Source organism: Oxyura jamaicensis, chromosome 2 (assembly GCF_011077185.1).
Source record: "Oxyura jamaicensis isolate SHBP4307 breed ruddy duck chromosome 2, BPBGC_Ojam_1.0, whole genome shotgun sequence".
Lineage (NCBI taxonomy): Eukaryota > Metazoa > Chordata > Aves > Anseriformes > Anatidae > Oxyura > Oxyura jamaicensis.
The window spans coordinates 37808838-37833598 of record NC_048894.1 but is presented as its reverse complement, the minus strand read 5'-3'; the positions used below and the strand labels follow the sequence as shown (position 1 = coordinate 37833598).

General features: G+C 39.2%; 1 protein-coding gene across 3 annotated transcripts in view; it reads left to right on the top strand.

The window, feature by feature from the left end:
• The first annotated feature begins 1658 nt into the window (after nucleotides 1-1658).
• Nucleotides 1659-24761, top strand: part of TBC1D5 (TBC1 domain family member 5) — a 319441-nt gene continuing 296338 nt past the window's right edge. For 2 of the 3 annotated variants that reach the window (XM_035319859.1, XM_035319858.1), the window contains exon 1: nucleotides 1659-1908. The gene's annotated coding sequence lies outside the window, so the exon portion shown is untranslated. The remainder of the gene's footprint in view (nucleotides 1909-24761) is intronic. The other variant, XM_035319860.1, reaches the window with a different exon arrangement.

Genomic DNA, 24761 nt, shown 5'->3' with positions numbered 1-24761 from the left:
TGCTGTGTCCTGTATTGAACAAAATTATTTCATTACTGAGCTGTTTAAAGTATTCAAAACATTTATTACTAGACAAGAATTAGATGCTTGACTGCTTGGCTTTTTTTCTTTCTTTCTTTCTTTTTTTTTTTTTTAATATTGAGATCTACTCCAACATAAAATAAGAGACGAACAGAAAATCATTATTTCAAACAGAAAATGAAGCAACCTGATTGAAATTGACATGCAAGGAAATCCTTATGTCTTCATTTTTTAAAAAAATATACTAACATTTATCTTTAAATTGCTCTTTCTACTTTATACATTCTGTTGTCACAAGAAATGTAAATGCATTGCTGTAAAACACTACCATCAGCAGGCTGGAACCTACTTTGGTCTCTCTCTTTTCTTAATCAAACATCTGGGAACCAAAAACATCTGTAGACTGGCATGGAGTTAAGATTCCCTCTCAAAGTATCTTTGGTAAATCCACATGGATGGGCTGATTATCTTGCCCTGAAACAGCCCACAAAGCAAAACAGTTCTCTGAAAATCAGGAGAATTATAAAAAAATGTCGTCACAGATGAGATACAATACATTCATCATATAATTAGTAAACTTAACAAGTTTTATTCTGCTTTCGTATTTCTAGGTACCTCTGACTGACCCTTCCTATAGTGCCCTGACGCACAATGTAACAATCAAACTGCACCAATTTTAGGCTCATTGTTCCAAGATGCAGACTCAAATAATAAAGCTGCTTCAGCTAGTGTTGGATTAGGGACAATGACTCTGGTTTATCCTTTTTGTCCTGTATTGGCATACCCAACGAACAGCTAGGGTACGCACTCCATTAGAAGGTGGAATTAGGCAGTTGTCACAAATGGCAAGCTAGGGCACACTTCACCTTTGAATGGTTGTTGTTACAATTCTTTTCACAAGTAAAATGAACTCTACATTACTAGGTCTTCTAAAATAGCTCACATTCCTTCAAGATTTTTAATGAGAAAGGGTCAATGCCCAAGGAGCGCAGTTTCCCCTGCCTCACACACCCACGGCTCTGACCACCCTGCGGCCTGAGCACCGGGCAGGAAGGGACAGGTCATCCTGGGTGCCAGCGGACACAGCTGGGCACATTGCTTTGTGGTTTCATGTTTTCATGCTTGTGACTCCACTTTCCTCCTTCCACGAGGAAGTCTGTTCAGCAGCTTGAACCCAGCCAGCCTTGGAGCAACGTACTGTATTCACTTTAAATAACCTCATCTCCAGCTGCCTCCCTTCACTCCTGAACATGTTTCATGTAAATAAATCCCTCGAGCTTCTGCAAAGGACGAAAGGCCTCGGAAAGAAGGAAAACCCCCTCATTTCAACAACTCCTAGCGCCCCTTTTTTTGCGAGGAGCAGGCAGCGACAGAGCTGCGCAGCAGCCCGGGGACAGGCCAGACCCGTCCCTTCCCTTCCTCCTCCTGCAGCGCCCCTTGGCCTCTGCCCCCCGGTCCCCGGGGCACCCTCAGACCCCTGGGGCACCCCTCAACCCCCTCGCCCACCCCAGGGCCCGGCCGGGCACATGGAGCAAGCGCTGCAGGCTGTGGGCGGCCGCGGCCTCACGGCACAGCGGGCGCCTGCGCTCATGGAGCCTGGGGGGGCGGTGGTTGAAGGGGGAGGCGGCGCCATCGCGCGTCCCCGCGGGCGGGCGGCGAGCCCGAGCCCTTCCCCTTCCCTTCCTTCCCTTCCCCTTCCCTTCCCCGGGCCGTCCCCCACCGCCTCCCCCTGCCCCGCGTCCCTCGCAGGGCGCCGGGCCGGCGCGGGGGGCCGCGAGCCGCGCAGGGAGGGAGGGAAGGAGGGGAGGGAGGCGGGGGAGGGAGCGGGGAAAGACAGAGAGAGGCTGAGCCAGCTCTTCATGCCACTGCAGGCAGCAGCAGCAGCAGGTAAAACCAGCCCCGGGGCGTCTGCTCCCCTTCACCCGCTTGCCCCCCTCTCCCCCGCAGGCAAAGCGCAGGCCCCCGCCGAGGCCTCTCCCGGGTTGCCGGTGCCGGCGGCCGGCGGCGGGCGGCAGCGGGGCCGGTGAGGCCTTGGCGCGGCGGGGCTGCCGCTGCTCCGCTCGGCCCGGCCCGGCCCGGCTGCTGCTGCCCCCGGAGCGCTCAGGGCAGGTGCCGCCCGGCAGGGACCTGCGGAGGCACAGCCTCGTTTCTGGGAGGTGGAAGCAGGGAGGGAGGAGGCAGAGTGGTCACAAGGCTTTCCCCTCTGGATTTTTTTTTTTTTTTTTTTTTTTAAATTGGTGGTGGTGATGCTGGTGGCTGAGGAGGCGAGCTGAGGGCTGAGTGAGTGCTCTTTTTCCAGGCCTTGAGGAAGAGTTTGGGGAAGAAGACAGGTTTCCCTCCACTTCCCTGCCTCCAGAGACTCTTCCTCCTTGTTCCCACCTACCTGCCCCCGCCTGTGCTAACTGACCAGCGTGCCGCCTTCAGAGCGACAGCTTCAGATCGAGTTGAGCTGTCACGTTTCAGATCCAGTTTGTCGCCTTTGTTTTTCTTTAGGACACAGCAGTTCAGGTGGTGTAGTAAGTGTGGATCCCAGTGCAAGTGCTGCAGTTAGCGCGTTTTAACTCTTTGAGAGCTGTTTACTCTCACGTGGCTGTACTGTACCCATCCGTAGTGTAGTTAAGGTACATGTGGTGCTAAGCATCCTGGAGGCTCTATGGTCTGCTTTTAAGGATCAGTTTTAAGGAGTGTCCCATCATGTTGGCATAACTTTGCTTTAGTGGTATATATTTTTAAATACTTAACAAACAACAAACATGTTAGTTAATACGTGAAAGAGCCATGTACCAAAATGTACTGGATTGGGAATCAGGACTCAAGAATACTGTTCTAGTTCTGCCACACAGCTACACAGCATCCATTCACCACTTTACTGTCAGTAATCCTGCTAACCTGTCTTTTCAAAGTACTCTAAAGCTTGGTTAAAAAGCACTACATAGTAGAAGTATTTCTTTTCATACCATTGAAACTTCATTGAAGTTGTGATTTGTCAGTTCTGTTGTTTGCCACACTCTATTCAGCTACTTGCTCATAATGTCCCTGTGAAAATTAAGCCTTCCAAAATGTATCCCAAATAAATGTGGGCTGTTTGTTGGCATTGAGCTTCTTTTTTTTTTTTAAAAAAAAAAAAAGGTAATACCGAGTTGAATTAATCCTAGATGCCACCTCTTTCTTAATCATCTTTTGCTGTTAGCTTTGTAGCTTGCCAATTCAAACACCACAAGGCCTAGAACTGGGCAATAAGAGCAGCGTATTGTTTATGGGCAATAATGATTTTTCACTTTGGAAACAAGTCCCTGTTTTGTAGAAAAATGTATGGCTTAATGTCATTGTGATTAACTCATTGTCAAACTTTCTTATTGAGATGTGTGGCCCATGCATGTCACACATATGTATAATGGTAGCAATCACTGGACTTGTTACTCTTCATACTATCAGGTTAAAAGAGAATTAAACACAGCCTGCCCCAAATAAATAGTTGAGTTTTTAAACTATTTGTACACTTTCATACTTGAAATTGGTAATTTCTTTTGGGCCAACAACAGGAACTGATCCTTGTGTGATTCATGCATCTACATCATGAACTTCAACTTATGACAAAGTACGAGAGCATGAGCAATTCCTCTCTACATACAAGTGTATACTGGAATGAAGGTGCATTTTTCCCCCCCTCTAGATTTTACGATGGCACCATAATTTGTAGAAATTGTAGATATAATCAACCCCTATGAAAACTGAGCATTTCAAACAATACTAAGAGCATCCTTTTGTCAGTGACGTGAAGATCAAGGCTGCTCTCCAGCTTTGTGCATAGGAAGTGTGACGAAGTAGGGACTTTTAATGGTAGTGTTGTTCAAGGATTAGTTAAACTGGTGAGATTCTTGTGTGTTTCACTCCATTTCAACTGAGAAAAGCCACAAGCTTGATTTTACACAAATAGTTTGCAGTTTCTGCTGCAATGTTAGCAAAGCTCACTTGTCACGCAAAAACGGTTCTTATATCTTTTCTTAAATGCTGTGGCACATGCAAGAGTGGCACTTACCTTTCAGCAGAATAAATGAAAACATTCCTCTCACATTCCTTCTTTGCACTGTAGCACTGGGTTTACTTGAACATTGTTCTTTTCTCTTTGATTTGCCTTCAACAGCACTTGCATCTTTTGGACTTTGCTACCTCAAATTAATGTGCAAGAATAGTGGGTTTTGGGGGAAATGTGTTACACATACTCTGCCTATGATTTACGCAAATGTAGAGATCTTTGCTGTCTCCTGGTTATTGTTGTATAAATTCATCTTTTACTCCGGATGGGCTATGCAAACGGCTTTGCACTTCGCCCTGAAAGGAATTCTGTTGCTGAAGTCTTTTTAGAAAGTTTACTCCGAGCTCTGTCCTTAGGAGTTTTATCTTAAACTGTTAGGTATGCTGCTGTAATTGGCAACAGCTGTTGCTGAGAATTGTGGAGGATAGACAGTTTTGGAGATAATCAGCTCCTAGTCCATTTGAGGCTTTGTTGATTAGCACGTGTAAGAGAATTTTGGATCAGGAGCCGGTGATGACTGCAGAGTGCAAATGTGGTATGGTATGTAAACTGCTTGCCTTAGCGTCTACACTGCTCTCTAGTAAATGAGCTATAGGTTGTATGTGTTCTAAACCCAGTAACGTGCCCAAAGCAGCCCACTCTGTACCCCTTAAAAGCACAAATATTTGGGTAAGTTGTGCACTAAGAGGAGGAGGGTTGTGAAATGTGATAGGATTTGTTTGCCCGTGCTGGACACATGAGTGAGGCTTAAACTCTGTTTTCTGACCCCCAAAAGAATGGATGTAGTTGTAGCCATTTCCAGTTTTTGGGAAAGCTGCTATTGTGTTCTGTGTTTTGCATGACAGTGTTTTTATTAGTTAACCAGGTGTCAGTGTGTGCTTGTTTATTTCTGATATTGCATCCTGGCCAAATACTTTATAAAATAAATTTGAAATAATGCAGAATTTGAAGTCCCTGTCACGTTGGATAGCATTATAATGGGATAAATCTACTTTTTTTATTGATGTTGAATAGAAAACAGAATGATTTGAATCTTACGGGAAATCTGTGTGCGACAGTCGTTGAGGAGAAATAGTTGACTGCGTATACACTCTGAGAGCTGGAATATGAAGCGAGAGCCACGCTAGAGCAGTTCTTCAAACTACGTCCACACCTTGGAGATGAACACACTGCATTTAGCAATGCATGTGGGTAAAGGTTGATGGATTACTAAACAGAATAGAAATAGGTATTTTGCTTCAGTTAAAGCTAGGTGTGGGTTTCTCAGAGGACTGAGTCATAAGATGACCTGAAATCTAGTTAGAAATAGTTTGAAAATAATAGGAGGAATCATATGTTAAAACTGGGAGCAGTGCAAAGAGACAGTATCCCCGTATCCTGTGCTGTATTTAAAAAAAATTACTTATGTGCTATTAAAGTTGAGGGCCTTTTTGTTCTGTTAATGAGTTGGCAAATCTTTATTTTAGGTCTATTAAAGAACGTTATTACCACACTACTAATTAATCTAGTTATGCGAAAAGTTGATGGGTTTGAATTGCGTGTAGTACCATACCACGTCCTGTAGCACTGCATCGGAGTGGGGATCAAATCTATCTTCATATGTGAACGTTTCACCTTAAATGTTTCAGCATCAGTTTTAGTCTGAGTGAGTTTTTCTTGCCAAACTTACAGTTGGCTAAGCTGTTTTTAAAAGTGTATCAAGATACTGAGAATCTACCATTTACTTCTCTGGATGACTTGTTTCAGTGATTCATCTTTTCCACTATTTAAAAATAAGGCATGCAATTATTGTTTGAATACATTTGAATGCATCTGTCTTTCACTGGTTCTTGTTATCTTGTCTGAATTCTCTATCGTGTCGGGCTGCCTTAAAAAACTTGATTTGTCCCTTTGACACAGTGTTTTCATTCCTCTGTATGGTGGCAGCCCGTAGCATTTAAAGACAGATCCAGATTTAAAAATACCTAGTTTTTAAAGAGGACCAACAGATCACAGATTACTGGGCTGACCTGACTGCTCCAGGACTCTGGGATAAGTTTAACAAGTGTGCTGATTCGGAATGTTTGTCTCACAATGTTTTTTAACATCTGATCTGGAACATCTGTTTAACAAATGAGTTGGAAAGAAAATCAATATAATGTGATACAATTATACCATTTTGAATCTTTCCAGCTATAGAAGGAAAGTATTTATTGGCTATTTTTGATCGTTCTGCATGATTTTAACACTTTTGCCACCTCTGTCTAGTCATGGGCCTTTGCTGTTGTTTCGGGAGTTCGTTCCTAACGTTGTTGGCTGTGTCATACAGCGATGTTTTACGTCTCTCAGTTTTTACACTTCATAAATCTAATTTATGTTGATGGTGATCCAGCCTCCCGTTTTCTATATTGTCCATCTTGCTTTATTTTATGCTTGCTTCTTTTTTTTTTTTTTTTTTCAGAAACATCAGCATTTGAACAACTAGTATGAGTTTTAGCCAAAATTGCCCTCTTTGTTAGCAGTAAAACTGACTATAGATAAAAACCATCTTAAGGATTGGTTCCCTTTTCACGATTTTGTCTAAGATTTTTCCTTCTGACCAGTTTAGTTCATAACTTCTTTTCAGCTTCAGAAATTTTGAAACCTCGGGACTACAAGCGTGTACGTGCAGGAGATGTTTGTTCAGGGAGGTTTCAGTGATCAGTCAGTCTGTGTAATCAGATCCCTATCAGTGGTTCTTAGACTATTCACAGTTCCCAGTCCAGTGATTTATTCATTTTAGCCATTATCATGGGATGTATGATAACTTCCCTGTGCTGATTACAGTGAGTAGTGTTACAAAACTGTTGCTAACAGTTTTTAAAAACGATGTTTTGCCTGTTGGCTGCTTAAGATCCTGGGATATTTGGTTTCATTATTGAAGACTTGAGTTTGAGTTTGAGTTTGAGCTGTTTCCTTCAGCACATTACAGATATGTGTTGAGGAGAAAACATCTCCTGCTCTGTCCTTTGAGCTGGGGGTCTGTAACAGACCCTGCTTGCATCACCTGCTGAGCTGTCGTATTTAACCCTTAGACCCACACGTAGCCCATATACCTTGGCAGGAATTACCAGGCAATGAATGTCTGACCTGTGTTTCTTAAGACCTAGGTTGTGCATGCTTGATAGTGAGTGCTATTTTTGTTTAAATCTCTAGCTTTTCCACAACTGGACTTCTGGTCTTTGTGTTGGGAAGGAGTACAGATGTCTGATGTGTACTGAGATTACACTCGAGTTTCAAGGTGTGGAATTTGTTAAAAGTTTTAAAGACTCTTTCTAGAACTGTAGATGTGTGGTTTTGGCATTTAGACTTTGCTCCAGTGTTAGTGTAAGAACTTGGATAAGGCAAGTTGTCAGCTGGGCCGTTGTTTTTATCACTTATCGCTGCCAACAACAGGTTCTTTAAAATAAGTTAGGAGAAAATCCCAATTATGGAATAATCCCCACACCAAGGAGCTCTTCAAATTCGTGTCACTTTGTAATGGTTTATGGTGCTGATCCTGAGTTTTCTTCCACGTAGTGTTTTTTAGGTGAGTGTTTTCTGTATCCATGGAAATATGTAATCTTTTTACAAGTTTTACAATGCTGTATTTATAATCTAGCTTCTCACTGTCATGCTCTTCACTCGTTTGAATTGAGAAGAATAATTTGAAGCTCAGCAGTTATTTGAGCAGCGCTGATGATTTTCTTATCTATTGTGCTTTAGATGCATCAGCAACAAACTTAATTAGCCAACACGCTGCCTGTTTACTTACATTTTTTAACTTTGTCAATCTCACACGCTGCTGATGAATATGAATATATTCTGGGTCCTGAAATTTTCCATTAGCATTGGTGGAGGTGACCAATGGCTCCTGCATCCCGTATGATGTGGATAAACGCACTCTTTTTCCAACTTTTTTTTTTTTCTCCTGCCATTGTTTGTAGCAAGGCAACATCTGTGTCTGGTTGATGGGCTGTCTGCATTTTACTGCTTGGACCATGGTTTGTTGCAGAGTTGAAAACTGTTGCTCTGTTTTCTGATTTTTCTGCAACAGATTCTTTTTCAAAATTGTGATGATTTTTCTTTCTTCTTACATCTGTGCTTTAGAAGGGATTGTCAGCTTTAGGCTGTCCTTTTCAGATGTAACTTTAGTCACTTTTAAATGTAAAGACTTTAAAGACTTAGGTATATTTCACGTTTATTTCACAATCAGTTTCGTATCAGCATCCTTGCTGCATTGTAAATGTGAACAAGAGGATCCGATGTCTAGGTGGTACTTTCTTGACTAAATTTTATCTAGAGTATTCATTATTAACATGTGGTAATTTGGCAGAGCCTTTCATCTATAAAAGAAAATGATACTAATCATTTTCAGTGAGAGGGAAGCGTCTTTCTCAAGGCCAACCAGCACCTCAAAGGGGAAGCTCCAGGTTGAACACAGATTTTAGGATATCCTATCACAGATAGTTCAGGAGGAAGCTGCAAAGTATTTAATAAATTTGAACACAGATTTTAGGATATCCTATCACAGATAGTTCAGGAGGAAGCTGCAAAGTATTTAATAAATCACATAATTTGAGTGAATTTGCCAAATCGTGGAAAAGATGACTTCAATAGTAAAGAAACATTAAATACTGGGCTATGTAAAAGATATCTGAGAAGTACAGTGAAAGACTAGATGTAAGGAGAGTAGTACTAATAACTACAGGAAGAATACAAGCAAATCTTTAGTAATATGCTTCTCTGAATTTAAATCCACTAGGTTATTTGATAATTGTGCTGGGGAATAAAGGAATTATTAGTTTCTGTAGTGAGAAGGGTGGCTTTGAGCTGATACTGATGTTTCTTCTGCATGTCCTGCTTCCTGTAAAAACTTTGCTGTACTTTCCAAACAGTGGCTTGGAAATGTGCAGCATATACAGCTGGTATTTCATTTGGAGCCATGTATATATATCTATTAAAAAAAAAAAAAAAAAGGGAGAGCTTTGCTTGACTTTCAGTTATTCATGAGTCCGCAGCAGTGCTTCCTCTTTTAGGCCTGACTAATTTTTAATGTACATCATTTGCACGTATGCCTACAGCACCGATAAATACACACAGTTTGGAGAAAAGTTAATAAATCCAAATACTCTTACCCATGCAATTCTTTATATATATACATGTGTGTGTATTTTTGTAGACTGATGGATCAAGCTGGTGCTGCTTGTGATGGTGCCTTTCAACGTTCATTGTGCAGCACATTGTGTGTGTGTAATGCAGTAAGCAGTCTAGAATAACAGACCAAGGATTTGATCATCTTTGGTTTTAATTGCAGATTGATGAAAATGTACAGCAGATAATATTTAAAAGATTCTTTCATTTTGAAGTTTGCACATATTGGGACTCCTGTAAATTTCATTTCCATGGCTGTTCGAGAGAACCGAGGGTGAGGGTGTGTAGAGGAAAGGGCAACAAGCAGGCAGCAAGCAGGAAGCTGGTGACTTCCTGTATGCAGAGGAAACTTCTGTCCAAATCAGTGGAAAAGTTTCTTCTGAACACATCAGTGTTGTTGTATGTTTATTTTGCACAAAAAAAACACAACCAACTAAACAAAAAAAAGGCATTTTAGATTGCCAGAGTATGGCAATTGAGCCATAATAATGGTAAGAGCATTATTGTTAGGACTTGTTGATTTTTTTTTCAAATGTGCTTTTCAAAGGAAGCAGCCAGCTACAAGAAATGAGAACATTTTATATTTGAGGGTAAACATCACTTTTTTGTTTGTGAACTGACTTCACAATTTTCTGTGAAATGACCCCTCAAATTTTATGTTGGCTCTTTGTTTCTTTTGGACAGTTCTGCTTTGAAATTAAAAATTCTTTCCTATCAGGCATTTCTGAAAAATCCAGCAAACTGAATAACCATTTTCCCAATCTGATAACGTGGAAAGTAGTATAAACGTTTTACTCGTGCAACTTAAGCATCCTTGTATTCCACAAGACTCCCTTTTGTAGTCAGGGTGGATTTCACCTAGTACAACGCTGCTTTGCTTTTTGAACTTGTGCAGTGCTTCCAACTGTTACTACACTGTCCATGAGTCTGGATTTGCAGACTGCTTGGTTCAGGTGCGGGATGATAGCTGGGGCTTGACTGCAGGTCAAGGAATGGGAAAGAGGCTTAAGGGGCAGATGAAATGAGACATGCATGGGGCAGGCTATGCCTTTTCCATTTCCAGCTGCTGGCCAGATGTTTGTGTTTCCTACTATAAAAGCAGCTTTTTTGAAACTGTGTGTGGACCCAAGCAGTTTGCAGGTTGCTTTTGTCTCCTGCGTTTGATCAGTGATGTCTGTTCATTTGACACACCTATAGAGTAAAATGTCAAACTTCTGTTTGCAGAGAAAGAAAAACTGGTTTGTGCCCAGTACTGACTTCTCTCTGAGTTTTGTCTTGAGCCTTAAGCATGTTATCAGGGTGAAGTGAGGGGCGTTCTGTATCTGAGAAGAAATGAAAACGTATATTGGAGAGGTAGGTGTCAATATTACTTTTTAATGACCATATCTGATGAAGATGCCAAGTGTGTACTTGGTACAGGTATGCTGCCTTTACCGACAAATGCAGTATCCATTTATCTCGGGGTTCAGTCCTTATGAAACTGAGTGACAAAGAGACGAGGCCAGTAGCAGCTGTTACCGCTGGACATAGCTCCACTTCGACGTTTTGCACAGCTGAGGTGGGTTGGGGTACGTACACAAAAAGAGCAACTGGCACTATCAGCTGTTGGAAATCCAGCTGGGGTGTTGTGTTACTTGCATAGCTCTCCTGTGCATTCTGCAGTGTCAGTGATTGCCAAAAGTACTACTTTGCTTTTAGTACGTTCCCCCTTTTTTTCCCTCCGATCTTTAGGGAGTTTAGAGGAAATGTCAAAGTTTTTGTATATTAGAAGAAAGCTGTGTGACTTTGCCTATAAGTCAGTGTTCAAAACTGCCACTTGCTGGGAATTAGAGCACACTGTCGCTTTCTCATAGCTGTTGGGTGAGACTAGGTTTTTACATTAATTTACAGGAATAGCACATGATGAGGCATTGTTATAATTTCCTCTGTGAGTAATTTTATCTGAGGGCAAATGTAGGCTGGGTGAACATCATTTTACACCATGTAACAACTTACACAGTTTGGGATAAAAGTTTGTTGATAAGACTCGTTATAATTTTTGCAGGTTGACTGGAGCGCTTCATTCTCTAGAGCTGCTGTTATTTATCACTTAGTCCAAAAGCATCCTAATACAGATACTCTTTTGCTAATATTTCTGCACAGTGTTTCCATTAAGACTCGGGATAATCTTCTCACAAACTCTGTTAAGCTCAGAAGCTTCAGACTTGCACAATCCGCTTCCAGAAGTAATGGATCAGTCTAGCTCAAACTACATAAACTGGAGAAAGAATGGAAGGGTAGTAAGGGGGTGCCTAGGGCTCTTAAACCTATGGGTTTAAGGGGAAAGCCTTCAACATAAAGCTTATAAACAGGGATTGAATAGCATTGTAAGCATCTTTGTAACTTTTTTGCCTTTTCACATGAAGCATTTCTTTCAGATCCCTCTTACCTGTTTCTCTGCAGTCTTACTGCGCTAATGCTTGCAGCCTTTGACTTACCTGACAGTGGAAGAACCTAGCATACTTCTAAGATACCACCTTCTGAAAAACGAAGAAAATCAAACCCAACAAAACAGACAGCATGCCACGAATACTTGCTAGCCATTATTATTTTTTATTTATTACAGTGTATGTCTCTTAGCACTTTGTGATTTTTTGTGGGTATCAAGATCCTCTGCTTCTGTGTTTGCAAGTGGTGAGTAGGTTCAACTGCCACAGAAGTAATGGTAAGGTAGTGTTGTGGGTTAACCACAGTAGGCAGCTAAGCACCACACAGCTGCTTACAAGAAAGGAAATGTGGGCAAGGAAGAATGAATATACTGCCAGTAAAAGTACACTCTTAGATACTGAGGCAGATTGTATTGAATAACTGCATTTTGGGGAATAACAGAATAAATAGACTTTTAACTGAGGTCTTCCTGGACTATTGTAAGATGCTATGCAATGATAAAGTTGTGAACAAAAAGAATAATGTAAAGTGGCTGATGAGAGGCATGATCAGTAAAGACAGCGTGCAGTTACTGAAGACTTTGGCAGCCAGTAAGATGAGTATTTTAGAGGTTGCATGCTGCATAGATTCATTGGGAGGTAAGCTGGATTGTAGGGGTAGGTGGGGAAAATGATAATTTTAGGTGTGTAGGCAGGTTGAATCTTACCTATATAATTCTTGTTTAAAAGCATGAACAAGCTTCAGATAAGATCTGAATATGTTAGAGGTTGAAGAGGAATTGATGAAGATCATGTCCTCATTTTGAACCTGTGTGGTGAAAATGGTGCCAAGGTGTATGTGATACTGAGAGAGGAAATAGCGGTTAAGGATTTCTCGTTTTTCTCACATGTTCAGTTTGCACAAGAAAGAAAAATCTCTTCAGTAGTACATAATCTTAAGTTGACACTGCTGCTGATGTGCTTTTCACTGTCTATACTTTCCCATCTTAAAAAAAGGACTCTCGTTTCCAGCAGCGCTCTGGATTGCTAGTATTATATTTCTACTCATGCTTCTCAGTCAGACAACTTCTACAATTATTTTTTAGATTAACTTCAGAGTAAATGAAGGTTGGGTAGCAGTTTCATTTTTTCAACATGATAGAATTTAGTTTTCAAACTCCTGAGCCAGTTTGCAATGATTTCATCATTGAAAAGTATCCGGAACTGACAGCAGTAAATTAACTGCCAGTTGACTTGAGACTAATTCCTGTCTGCTGTTAAAAATCTTGCTTGGTGAAATGTTACGGTTATGCCAATTTTATTGTTGTTCATTTTGCTTAGCTTTAAAGGATCCAAAATAAGTGTCAAAGCCAGAAATCTGTTCTAGCAGCTAGTAATGGGTTTCTAATGATTCAGTGCTGTGTCTGTTTGCAGCATCTACTGAGGGTACTGTGGCTTTCTGTGCAGTCCCTTTTGATATGCTAACCTCTTCCTTCTAACTCTTGAGCTGCATTTTTGCACTTCCCCTGTCTTGACAGAATGTTTCAAAATATTTTTACTTCTATTTGATATTTGCCTTTTCTGAGGCTGAAGCAGTGTTTTGCTGTCAATTCCACTCAAAACCTGTGCTGCCATTATGACTTGAAGACACAAGGGTGGCAGACAGTGAAATTGAATTGAAATGCAAGCAAACCTAATCACATATACATGTAAACAAATGGAAAAATGTTTAATGATGTCTGTCATCTTGCATAGGTAAAAGACACAGGGAGAAAGAAGATCTCTCCACCCTGGACATTTGCTTTGATCCCCTCCTGTCAGAGCTCAAGCCCTGCCATCCGGTTGCTTAGTGTTTCTGAAGACTGTCTTACAGACAGAGCTCAAAGTTCAACACCTTGGTGTAAACTGTCATCTCTGACATGTGGTCATGGACTTCACAGAATGGTGCTGGGGCATTCATGCATCCGTGGGCATGTATGTTACAACAGTGGTTGAAGGACTGGTTATTTTATTAATATTATGAGGAAAACAAACAAACAAAAACCAAACCTCACCCAAACTCCATCTATCCTCAGCCAACCTGGTCTCTGGAGGAGAATCTCACTGTGGCCTCGCTAAGAAAAGAGATCTTGCATCAGGTCTGGAATAGCTGCCTCTTGTTAGCAACTCAGTTGCACCGTGGTGGTGGAATGGCAGAGATCCACCTTCTCTGGGTCTGGAGGGAATGACTGTGGTGAGGTGAGATTAAAGCTATGCTTTAATCTTTATGCCTAATTAAACTTTCATTTGAAATGGCCCTGTGCAGTAACAGGGTGGGCTGGGGGAGTGACTGGTGACCACGAGGGGTTTCTCAATCTCTGCTGCCTTATAAACCTTGTCAAATCACACCAAGTGACATTTGGCAGGCAGCGTAAAAAGGAAATGTCTGTCACCAAAACTAAGCAAATAAAACCCAACGCTGTACTGAACGTTGAATGGCTACATCTGAATAGTTAAGAGTCTGCTGTCTGGGTGCAATGTAAGCCTGAGGTAATCACCTCTGCATTTCTTAAAACATTGTTTTGTTTTGCTTTGCTGGATGTCCTCTCATCATGTTTAACTCTTACATTGAATTCTCTTTTTTTCTCTGACTTTTCTCCTTGCACATCTGATCCTCACAATTTCTTGTACTCTCTAAGGCTTGTATGAGGCCAAGTGATAATTATTTTCTTACTAAGAAAGACAAGAAAGACTCCACTCGGTCTTTAATTGAAAAGTTTGTAAACAGTATCCCACATGTTTGAGCCTTCAACCGTTGTGGACCATGACATACATGCTACATGCTTGTGACACCTAGTCTGTCTTGGTTCTGACATTCATGAAATGAGGTCTTGAAGTACCACCTGTTCCCTTCGTTTTCTAATGAACAAAAAAGTGAGGTAATTTTTTTTTTTTTAATTTACATCTCTTCATCTCTTTCATTATGCTGTGGGAGGTACAGGGAGATTGTTGGTGTCTAGTCAGTGTAAAAGGTGCTGTGAATATGCATAAAGTATTTTGGAATTCTAGATTGGATGCATAAGCCTTAAATATACACATAGTATTTTAAAAACATTATGTTTTTGCTTTCAGTGAATCTTGGCCCTAAGACTGTATCCAGAGCACTCTGGCCAGAAGACAGCTGCCATTCCTAGAACAGTATCACAATGTGCAAAAATAGGAAGGGGGAAAAAAGAATAACTATTCTGTGATAACTCACCAGGGGGGCTTTCTTCTTCACACTTCTAGTGCTGACTTAGTCTGCCTTACATGAGAAATATCTGATGGACCACAAAAGGCCACTAAAGGCCTTATGGTCAGCATCGCTAGCCTCGGTGACTGATCTGTGCATAAAGACAATGTCATGGCAGATGGACTTTTATTAGAGCAAATGAAGTGGTTCATTCTCAGTGTCAGACCACGAGAGCACAACAAAGTTTTGAAATATGCAGGAGTAAAAGTAAATTAGATTTGGATTTATTAAGAACTTCTACTCTTCCTTAGTTTTAGTTCTTTAGCTCACTCACTTGATGTAGTTTACAGTCAGTGAACTGAGGATTTTTGGTCTAGGATTCTCTCATCCAGCATGTGGAATAAAGGGCGAATGGCTAACCAGGGTTATTGAGTGGTGACCTGGTCTAATAAGTAAACATACAACTATCTTGGTAAATCTTGAATGATGTAATCTTCATGATATCTTGTGTGCCTAGAAAACCCAACTGGAGCAGGCTTCTTTTGAAGTTGAAGATCATGCAAAATTTGTATTCATAGTGCATCTCTTTTGATCCTGGAGGTAATACCTCATAATCAAAAAAGTTAAAGAACATTAAGATTACACCATCTAAGCTGATGTATTTTACATTAGTAAAAGTACAGGAGATTGGGAAGTACACTGTATAAAACTCACATGGGCATTATTCCTGCTGTTTGTGTTTGACTTGGCTTCATGTTTAGATTTTGAGCTTTAACTGATTTAATTATTTAAGCTATCTTCTTTTTGTAATAAGTGTTACATTCTTTGTGGAAATTTACGGTTAAAATGAAATAAGTATTTGTAATCGTAAGCACTCTGGACAGGTAACCCATAAATAGTAAATAAAATAATGGCCTTTCTTTCTGGCCAGCACATAATTTTGTGAAATTTGTTTATTCTGAAGTATTTTATGTGTAACTGTATGATACTGAAAACAGCTTTAACAGTAGTAGGGAGAATTTCTTCAGTACAGTTTACGTTTTAAAACATAGCTCATTACCTCACAGTATATGTATTCTTTGGCTTTTTCTAGAATTTTAGAGGATTTCTGTTGTCGTGTGTTGCTGTTCTGAAGGCATTTGTCACTGTTAAGGAAATTAATTGATCTGATGGGCCAGAGGAAGTATCTTTTGGTTGCCCATGGTTTTGCTGTATGTCAAACAATACACTTCTCAGCCTGCTGCTGAGTTAGCACTTAGTTCCCAAAGTCAGATGTTGAAGTCCTAGGCTTCTGGCAGCTTAATGTTTGTTCTGGGAAACAAAATTGGTCTGTACCCATGAAAATCGGGAGATGCTTCTCTGTTGACTTCTCTGATGGAAAAATCTGCAGCTAAACAAACCTGAACTGAACAATATGATTATAAGCAAGGTAAATTTACTAGAGGTGAGAGGTGGGAAGAAGAGGGTGTGCACCAGTCAGTTAAGTTCAACTTTTGTCTGTCCATTGTTTGTACCTCTGTTTCTATTTTTTTTTTCTGCTGTTACTTTTCTGTATTGGTTATGATGCCTGCAGCATGCCTACATTACTTCATTTGATCTGGGTTAAAATTTTATTTCAAATAAGGTATTTTCTAAATAGTAAGCATTGAATCTGTTTTTTAATGAGTAGCAGCAGAAAGCTTATAAATATGCCGTAAGATACACTGAAAAGGGTTTAGTTAATGTAGGATTTATTTCCTCTTAAACTATTGTTTTGAATTGTTTATGAAGTAAGGATAGGCAGAATTACGTAGGGCCAGTAGAGGCAATGCTGAGAATCAGGAGTTGGGAAGGATAAATAAGGATAACTTTTAAACAGAAAATATTTTTAAAATGTATTTTAAACTACCTTTATTTTGAATTAAGACCGTAAATTCATGTATGTTAAGCCTGTGTTAGTCTTTCAATGGATGAGTTTTAGATCCAGATCTGTGTCAAGTCTTGAAAGTAGCACTCCAATTTCCATGGGAATAATAACTATGGATACCTCGGAGTTCAGCTAATGAACAAATCTGAACAATTGTTCAAATTACATAGTGGAAGAAAAAATTGGTGAAAAGTTGGTTAAAGCTTTACATTACCTATTTAATAAGTCTTGGTCCTGGAATTTAGGTGACAGTAGGAAAAATAAGATGAATCAGGAAAACAAGGCTTATGGTTGTTTTGGACCTGGGTCATAGACATCTGCCTTGCTAAAGCAAGTGTGATTAAAAATCCCAAAAGCTTACAACATCAAAAAATTCATTGTGTGAAAAAATCTCAGGGATTCCTTATTGTTGGCTGCAGTTCTGTGTTTGGCTTTGAAGAAACCGACTTGTTTTATAGTTTTAGTCAAAGATCAACACAATCATTTGAGCCTTGACTTTCTCTTCCATGAATCTGACAGTGCTGGCGGCATTTTCTTCTGTCAGGCTTTTGTAGTTTAAGATCAACTCTTTGGCTCCCTGACACTGTAATGAGAAGTAAACAAGCCCTATTTCTTTGAGACAATTTGTAGTACGTTTTCAGTGGATTCTGAATTTAATAGTATTGGTTTAATAGTTATTAAATCATATAGCTTTACTGAGTTTCATTGCTCTACTCGTGGTTGTGTTGGGGGAAAGTGAGTATCACGGCCCCGTATGGAGGAGTATGTTTTCACACCAGCTAATACTAGCCTCTGCCCTCTTCTGTTACTTCTCTGCTTGCTTTAGGATAGTGCCTCCTTTGTCCTCCTCATCCGTAACAACTATTTTATAGTCACTTATTTTGGATGTCCTGCTGGGCCTATTTTTGTTGATAAGAGTGTTAGGTAGTTGCAGGTTCCCATGTACTTTAAATTAAACATTAATAAAGAAAGGGTTAGTAAATCTCTTACTCCATACACCCATCTCTTCTCTACTTTCACCACCCTCCCAAGAATATTTGTGCTTCATTTTTTTTTCTTTTGCTCAACTTTTAGCCTAATGGTTTCCTGATTTTCCTATCCATCAACATGTGTTACCAGATACTCATTTGGAGGCATTTGTTCTCATACCCAAGGCTTAAAAATATGTGTCCAGCACACACATGGTATAGGTACCCAGCAGGGTTTAGAGGATAGGATGTTGCTGAGAAGCCTAGCTTTAAATTTCACGTAACGTCTGTGTTTAGAGAACATAACAGTGGTGAGAATAGAGAACATAACAGTGGATTCCCTTAAGAATCAACACCTAGGGGAACTGATCTTGTCTAGAAGGTATATAAACATCTGAAGCCTTCTACATCAGTGATGTTAAAAAGAAGATAGGATAGTGTGTCTTCAAGAACCTTTAATGCAAAAAGTTGTTGTTTTTTTTTTTATTCAGTTGGTTTCTCTTCTATGTTCTAATCAAACAAGCTTTATATTCATTTGCTTCTCAATAAATGATTTTGAGTCACCAAGTCATTTGTTGTGCACTGATGACATTTCCAGCAGGCCTGGAAGTAAAAAGAATTAAAGGAAAGTTATATTGGCTTATATTTGAGGAAATTTGCTTCTTGTATTCCAAATTGCATATGGGGTAAGTTGAAGCATTATTTCCATGATTTTCCGGTGCTTTCACACAGTCATTAATTAATGTTGAAATCTGTTGTTAACATGTGAAATGGCGTATTCAGATTAGAGATTAGGTTACCTGCCTGTTTAGGACAGTTCTAGATACCCTTCACTTGGGTTTTGTTCTTAAATTTGTACAAGGAAGTAAACTATTTAGGATGAAGAAAAGACGAACCTTCTTCCATATCTCTCAAGATTAATATATTGGAGTGAATCTTGGGTAAATCAGCAGGTTATGTTCCTTGACTGAGGTTCTGTGAACAATTCCATGCTGACATACGTTTTCCACTCAATGATCAAAAGATAAGGTAGGAAAAAAATCTCAGATGGATTTGGAAACACTGAAGTGCCAAAACTCTTGAGGGACTGAATAAAGGTGCCATTGCGAAGGACTGTTTTTTTTAGCTACTGCCTGAGAGGCTAGAGCGCTCCCATGGGTCATGGAAAACCAGATTCAATAACGTCCTTCTTGCAACAGAGAACTATCTTGTACCCTGTAGACTACTGCTGGAAATTTGGGGTATGATATGCTTGTCTGTCCTGTCTAATAGTTTTCTGATGCTGAAATGAGAAATTCACTGAGGCAAAAAATGGAATACAAGGAACCCACATGCTGGGTGATTATCTTGGTCATCACGGGAAAGAATAAATGTCAGTGTTTCTCTAACAATGCACGTTTGATACAATGTGAAGCAGAGGCAAGAGTGAGAGAGCAAATGGCTGCTCTCAAGCAGTGAAGGGACTGGTTCCTCCACATTATGTGAATCCTCAAACCACGTGCACCTTAGTACAAGGGGCTCTCTGTGATTGCTAGCTGCTGTTATAGATTAATTAACAAGTATCATGGTCATGGCCAAATGTTGATCAAGCTGGAGAGTGACAAAAGCTCCATTCCTGTGGTAATTGTAACTATAGGAAAGTGCCATACATAGTTCATTAAACAGTTTTGTTAATAATTAACCAAAATAAAGGAAAAATTCATCTTACATATTTATTTGAATTAGCATTAAAATGTATTGGTACGGATATATTTTGTTAATCATCAATTACTAAAAGTAGCTCTGTATTCACAGAAGATTCTGTATGGGAAATAGTGAGGGTCCTGATGTAGAGGTAACACAATGAAAGGAGTTTTAATTTAGTTGGAAAAAGGTTATTTTGTTGGTTTCAACTCTTGTGGGAGCCCGGAATACCTAATCTGTAATGCCTAAAGAAGAAAAAGTAACAGCTTTTTCTTCCCTGTGTAGAAATCACATGCACAGGTGCTAGTCTCTGAAGGATTTTACCCACCTTAAATCCAACATGTGGAGTCTTTTTCCTCTTTTAGTAAAAGAACATACATTCGTTTGTATCTGGTTCCATTAATGAATGACTAGACTTGGCTCAAACTTTGTCATATTGCAGTTTGAGAAAAGGTGAGTGCAGTACTGTTACATCATGTAAAATACTTATTTACTGAAGTGATTTTTATATTTTAAGTGAAGTAAACAGTGAATGTATACAAAATCCACCAACTGAGTCTTTGTCTAAAATAACAGAATGTGAATTTTTCAATTTTCAAACTTAATTCAAGTTGTAATTTAAAACAGGCATCATGTTCTTGTTAACTCTTGTTAACATGAATTAATAACATGAATTCTGTATTCCTTCAGGTACTTTATAAAGCATATTATATTGCTATGTAACATACTAACAAGGATTGCTATTAGTGGTCATTATCTTCTGAATATTCGGAAATCTTTACAGTCATCTTTTCCAATGTCCTTTGTGTTGGGATTGTGTTGATTTAAAAAAAAAAAATGGTTTAGGTAACTTGTCTTCTGAGAAATAATATGACAGGCTTTTAGAGAGATGATGCCAGTATTTAAATTTCTTTTAGTTGAATCTTTCCTGCTTGTTCTACTGTCTTGTAGTATGTTAGCAAAATTACAGTGCTTTGAATGATTCATTCATTTTTTTCATGCAATGCAATACCACACACGGTATTAATTGACCTTCTGATTTGTTTGAGTAAATTTTAGGACGTAGCAATTTCTTGTGTGTACTTCTGTTTTTTGCAGACTAGGTGTTTCTGTCCTCTCATATTTAATGGTAATTTTTAGTGATTTTTACTTCACTAACAATGTATTTTGCTGTAAATCTAGTGATCTGCTTGCAGGTTTAAGGTTTAAAAAAAGAAAAAGTGTTACCAGTCTCACTCTAGTGGATAAACCGACTTCTCTTGTACATTACTTCATAACATAGGTGGTTATTTTATTGATGAATATGGAAAAAATGTATAGTCCAGTGCTTTGTTCCATTCCTCTAATTTATGACACCAGTAATAATGGATGATGAATGAGATATCCAAAACATTAATAAATTATCTTAAGAGGTATACTAAATCAAAGAGGAGGAGACTAAGAAATAATCTTATATAATGCCTCCAAGAAAAGTAAGTTAATTCCAGAGTCGTTTATTCAGCGATATGCAAAAACCCAGAGAAATTTGTTGAAATGGAACTGCTATAGTTAGGATGATGTTCATACAACTCAGCATTGCAAATGTGCTATTCTTGACGTTTGGATCTCCAGCTTCAGGTGGTGAGCAATGTAAAATGCACAGAATAAAATCAACATTTAAACTTAAATATTAAAGAACGAGTTTAAGCATGTTTAAAATAAAACCCGGCAATTTTGTTCTGCGTTGGTGATGCTTATATCCTCATCCCTAAATGAATCTATCCACTAACAGGGTTGAAATTGCAGCACTATTCTGCTGTGGTTTGCATTCACCAACTTGACTCTGTGTGAAATGTTTAGTTGTTATATGAGAAGCTGCACACCCTTTTTCTTTTTTCTGTTTATTAGCATTGACGTTTCTTTTTGTCCAGTTGCATGCCACAAGTAATAGTTCTTCCAGTGACAATGGCTGTCTCTTAAGTAGTCTGTGCATGTCGGAAGAGACTTTTGGCTGCTCACACAGTATTTATGTCTCATTTTGCTGTAGGCAGGGAGCATCAAGGTGTAGCGGGTCAGTTTTATGCAAGCAAACTACTGCTATTCTTATTAATCTGTTTTTTATTAACGTTAGTAAGTGCAGTGAAATTTAGCCATTATTGTAAAAATGCAGTGAGGCGTAGTGTCACTGGTGTTGGTAGATATAAGACATTATGGAGGTTGTGTAAGGGTTTCCATTTCATAGACTGGCAATTTTGAGAGTCTATAAATACGGGTTTTGGCTGGTTTAAGTTCATGCCTGTGTGCGCTTAGATTATTATATTAGATTATATTGTCATCACCACGAACAATGGTTCTTCCCTCCTCCTTCTGTTCTCCTTTTTAGTATTTCCTTTCCATTCCTTGCACCCTCACCAGGGTTTGCATGGCCATATGGTACTGATCCATCTTATAAATATATATTTCTTCTTTGTTGGGGTTATACGAGGTATGAAATTTTTGCAGGTTTTTGGAATGGAGTTTTCTACATCGGTGACAATTGAAAGTCTTGATCCTTGCTGATTTCTAAGCAAATTGGAGCACCTTTGGACAGAGATAGCTAAAACCTCAAAATTAGTAATGAGATGTAGGGGCACCGAATGTAGTGTTCTGGTGGAGTTATGTCAAATTTGTGAGACAACTGACATTCATTGATATTTCTCCTATGAACACAGGCTGAGAGAGCTGGGAATGCTCAGCCCAAAGAAGAGAAGGCTCCAGGGTGACTTCATTGCAGCTTTTCAATACTTAAAGGGGGCTTATAAAAAAGATGGAGAGCAGGTTTTTGCTCAGTCATATGATGACAGGACAAGGGGGAATAGTTTAAAACTAAAAGGGGGGATTTAGATGAGAGGTTAGGAGGAAATTCTTCACTCAGAGGGTGGTGAGGCACTGGAACAGTTGCCCGGAGAAGCTGTGGATGCCCCATCCCTGGAAGTGCTCAAGGCCAGGTTCCGTGAGGCCCTGAGCAACCTGATCTAGTGGATGGCATCCCTGCACGTGGCAAGGGGCTGGAACTAGATGATCTTTAAGGTCCTTTCCAACCCAAGACATTTATGGTTATATGATTCAGATGAGACTTCTTTCCTGTTGCCAACAGCTTCTTGGTACTCAGTCATAGACTAGGTTGAGTTCATGTTGATCTTTAGTTTTTGCCTCTTTCTTCTACACCTTGCTTTTAAGAGCCTTGATATTTTGCTCGAATTCCATAACTTTTAGTCCATTTCTATAAAATATCATTGTATTTTTCTCTAAACAGTAGTGTCTGATAAATGTTTTGCTAAGAGCTGAAATCATAAATAATAACGGTTACAAAATGTGTTCAACCAGCATGCTAATTCCCAACCTCAGTTTCTTGCAGTTTCTTCTGAAACAAGAGGAAAATGGAAAGTGATGATTTGACATACGAAGTTTCCAAGGACTTGATATCCCTTGGCCTAATATAGTTTTATACTAAAATGAGTAATGTTTTTCTAGTTGCACTAAATTTACCCACCTGGTTTTGTTAAACTTCCTATCCGTTTACATCCTTATTTTCTACTTGTAAAATAGTGCATGTTAAAAATAGTACATAGAAACATCCTACTGTGCAACAGGGCCAGTATAGTAAATGGTTTGCTATACGTCATTGATCTCTATTCCAGTTCTTTGACTAAGATTATACAATTGTAGTTGGATGTCACTTGTGTAGAGCTTCTGGATTTTTTCCCCCAAGTTGTCCCTTTCTTGATCCCCTTAAGAGTTTCAGTGATGCAAACTGACTGCAGCGATCTGGATGGTGGCATGCTATCACTGAACTCATAATGACCTCTATCTGTCTTCCATTTGAACGTTTTCTAGGTACGCTATTTTCTCATCTTCCCTCATTTCTCAGAATGCATTTAATTGGTCTTCTTTCTACCCACGGCCTTAATTTAACCCCTAACCCTGGAATTTATTGTAATCTCAGTTCTTTATGTAAAAGTTGTCATCAGAAGCAGTCACCAGGTTTGCTTTATACTTTGTTTCCTCCTGTTTTTTATTAAATACACGGAATAGTTAGGCAGTGTTGCTTCTAATCATTGAGCCTTTTTATAATGAGCAATTAACATTTTTTTTTCCAAACAATAAGTTGTAAACAACAGGATTTTACTATTTTCTTATCTTTCCCCCTTAATCCAAGTTCTGGCATCTTAAGAAAATATTGATATTAATTATAACTTGAATATGCTGCATGTGTGAGTCAGACTAGGACTGCTTTGGCTCAGGAAACCCATACTTGTTAAATTTTCTTTGTTTTCCTCTGTAGCTGATACGACTACATTTGTAATTTTTAACACTGTCAGTTTAAAGAAAAGCAGCGGACACTAATCATTTTTGGAAACTAGGAATTACATCTATTTCTCAGTTTATTAGATCTTTACGCAAGACGTATATATATCTAACAGAGATTTTAATTTCAGTGTATTTGTCATAGCTTATATTTCCCGCTGTTTTATTCTGGTCATTTATATTGAAGTTTCACATATAACTTTAAGATCTTTGCTTCACCTTTCTGTTTATCATAAGGTCTGCCTTGTTTACAAGTGTAAACATTATAGCCAGTCTTCAAGGTGGAGGATGTCTTCTAGTACTGTGTTGTACAAAAGAATCCATGGGCTTTCTGCTTTGATATCTATAGTGGTATAACTGGGAGAGTGTTTAGGGCGGGATGGATTTCGGCTTTCTGCAGACCCCTGAATGTTTTCATTATGTTCAGCATGAAATCCAGGTCCTTTGAACACCAAGAAGCTGCTTCCCAGTAAGTGAAAGACTGATTATAATTTATTTGCATTATCAGCGTTTGCCACGACACCAGACATGAGATTAAGGAAAATAGCTATTAAGAAAGCAACAGAATCCTATCATATATTTGATACCTATCTCATTATTTTCAGTCTGTAATTAAGACCTTTTAAAAATCAGAAAGGTTCATTATATAGTATTTTGGTGGTTAACATGCTTGTTCATGAGCTCAGGAACACAGCTTTAAGTTTCTTCTGTTTGTGAGACCATAGCAGGAACTTGAATCAGCATTATGTATCTGAAGTGAATGCTATAATACCTCCATGCTGCTTTTTGTTCTGGAGAATGTATCTCAGAATAGATAAATTTCACTTGAAATTGATTAGAGCGGAGAGCCAAAAAGAGATTGGTAGCAGAACTTGAAGTATACGATGCTCATTTAGATGGAAGATGAATAGACTCCACTCCTTGTTCAGTTATTTATATAAGAGAAAGGTTCTGCATGTTGCAGAAATTAAAATATCTGTATCAGAATTAAAATATACTAAGAAAGGGATGTAGCAGCCCTTCCTTGACCAGAACTGGGGCTGTAGCCTTTAGT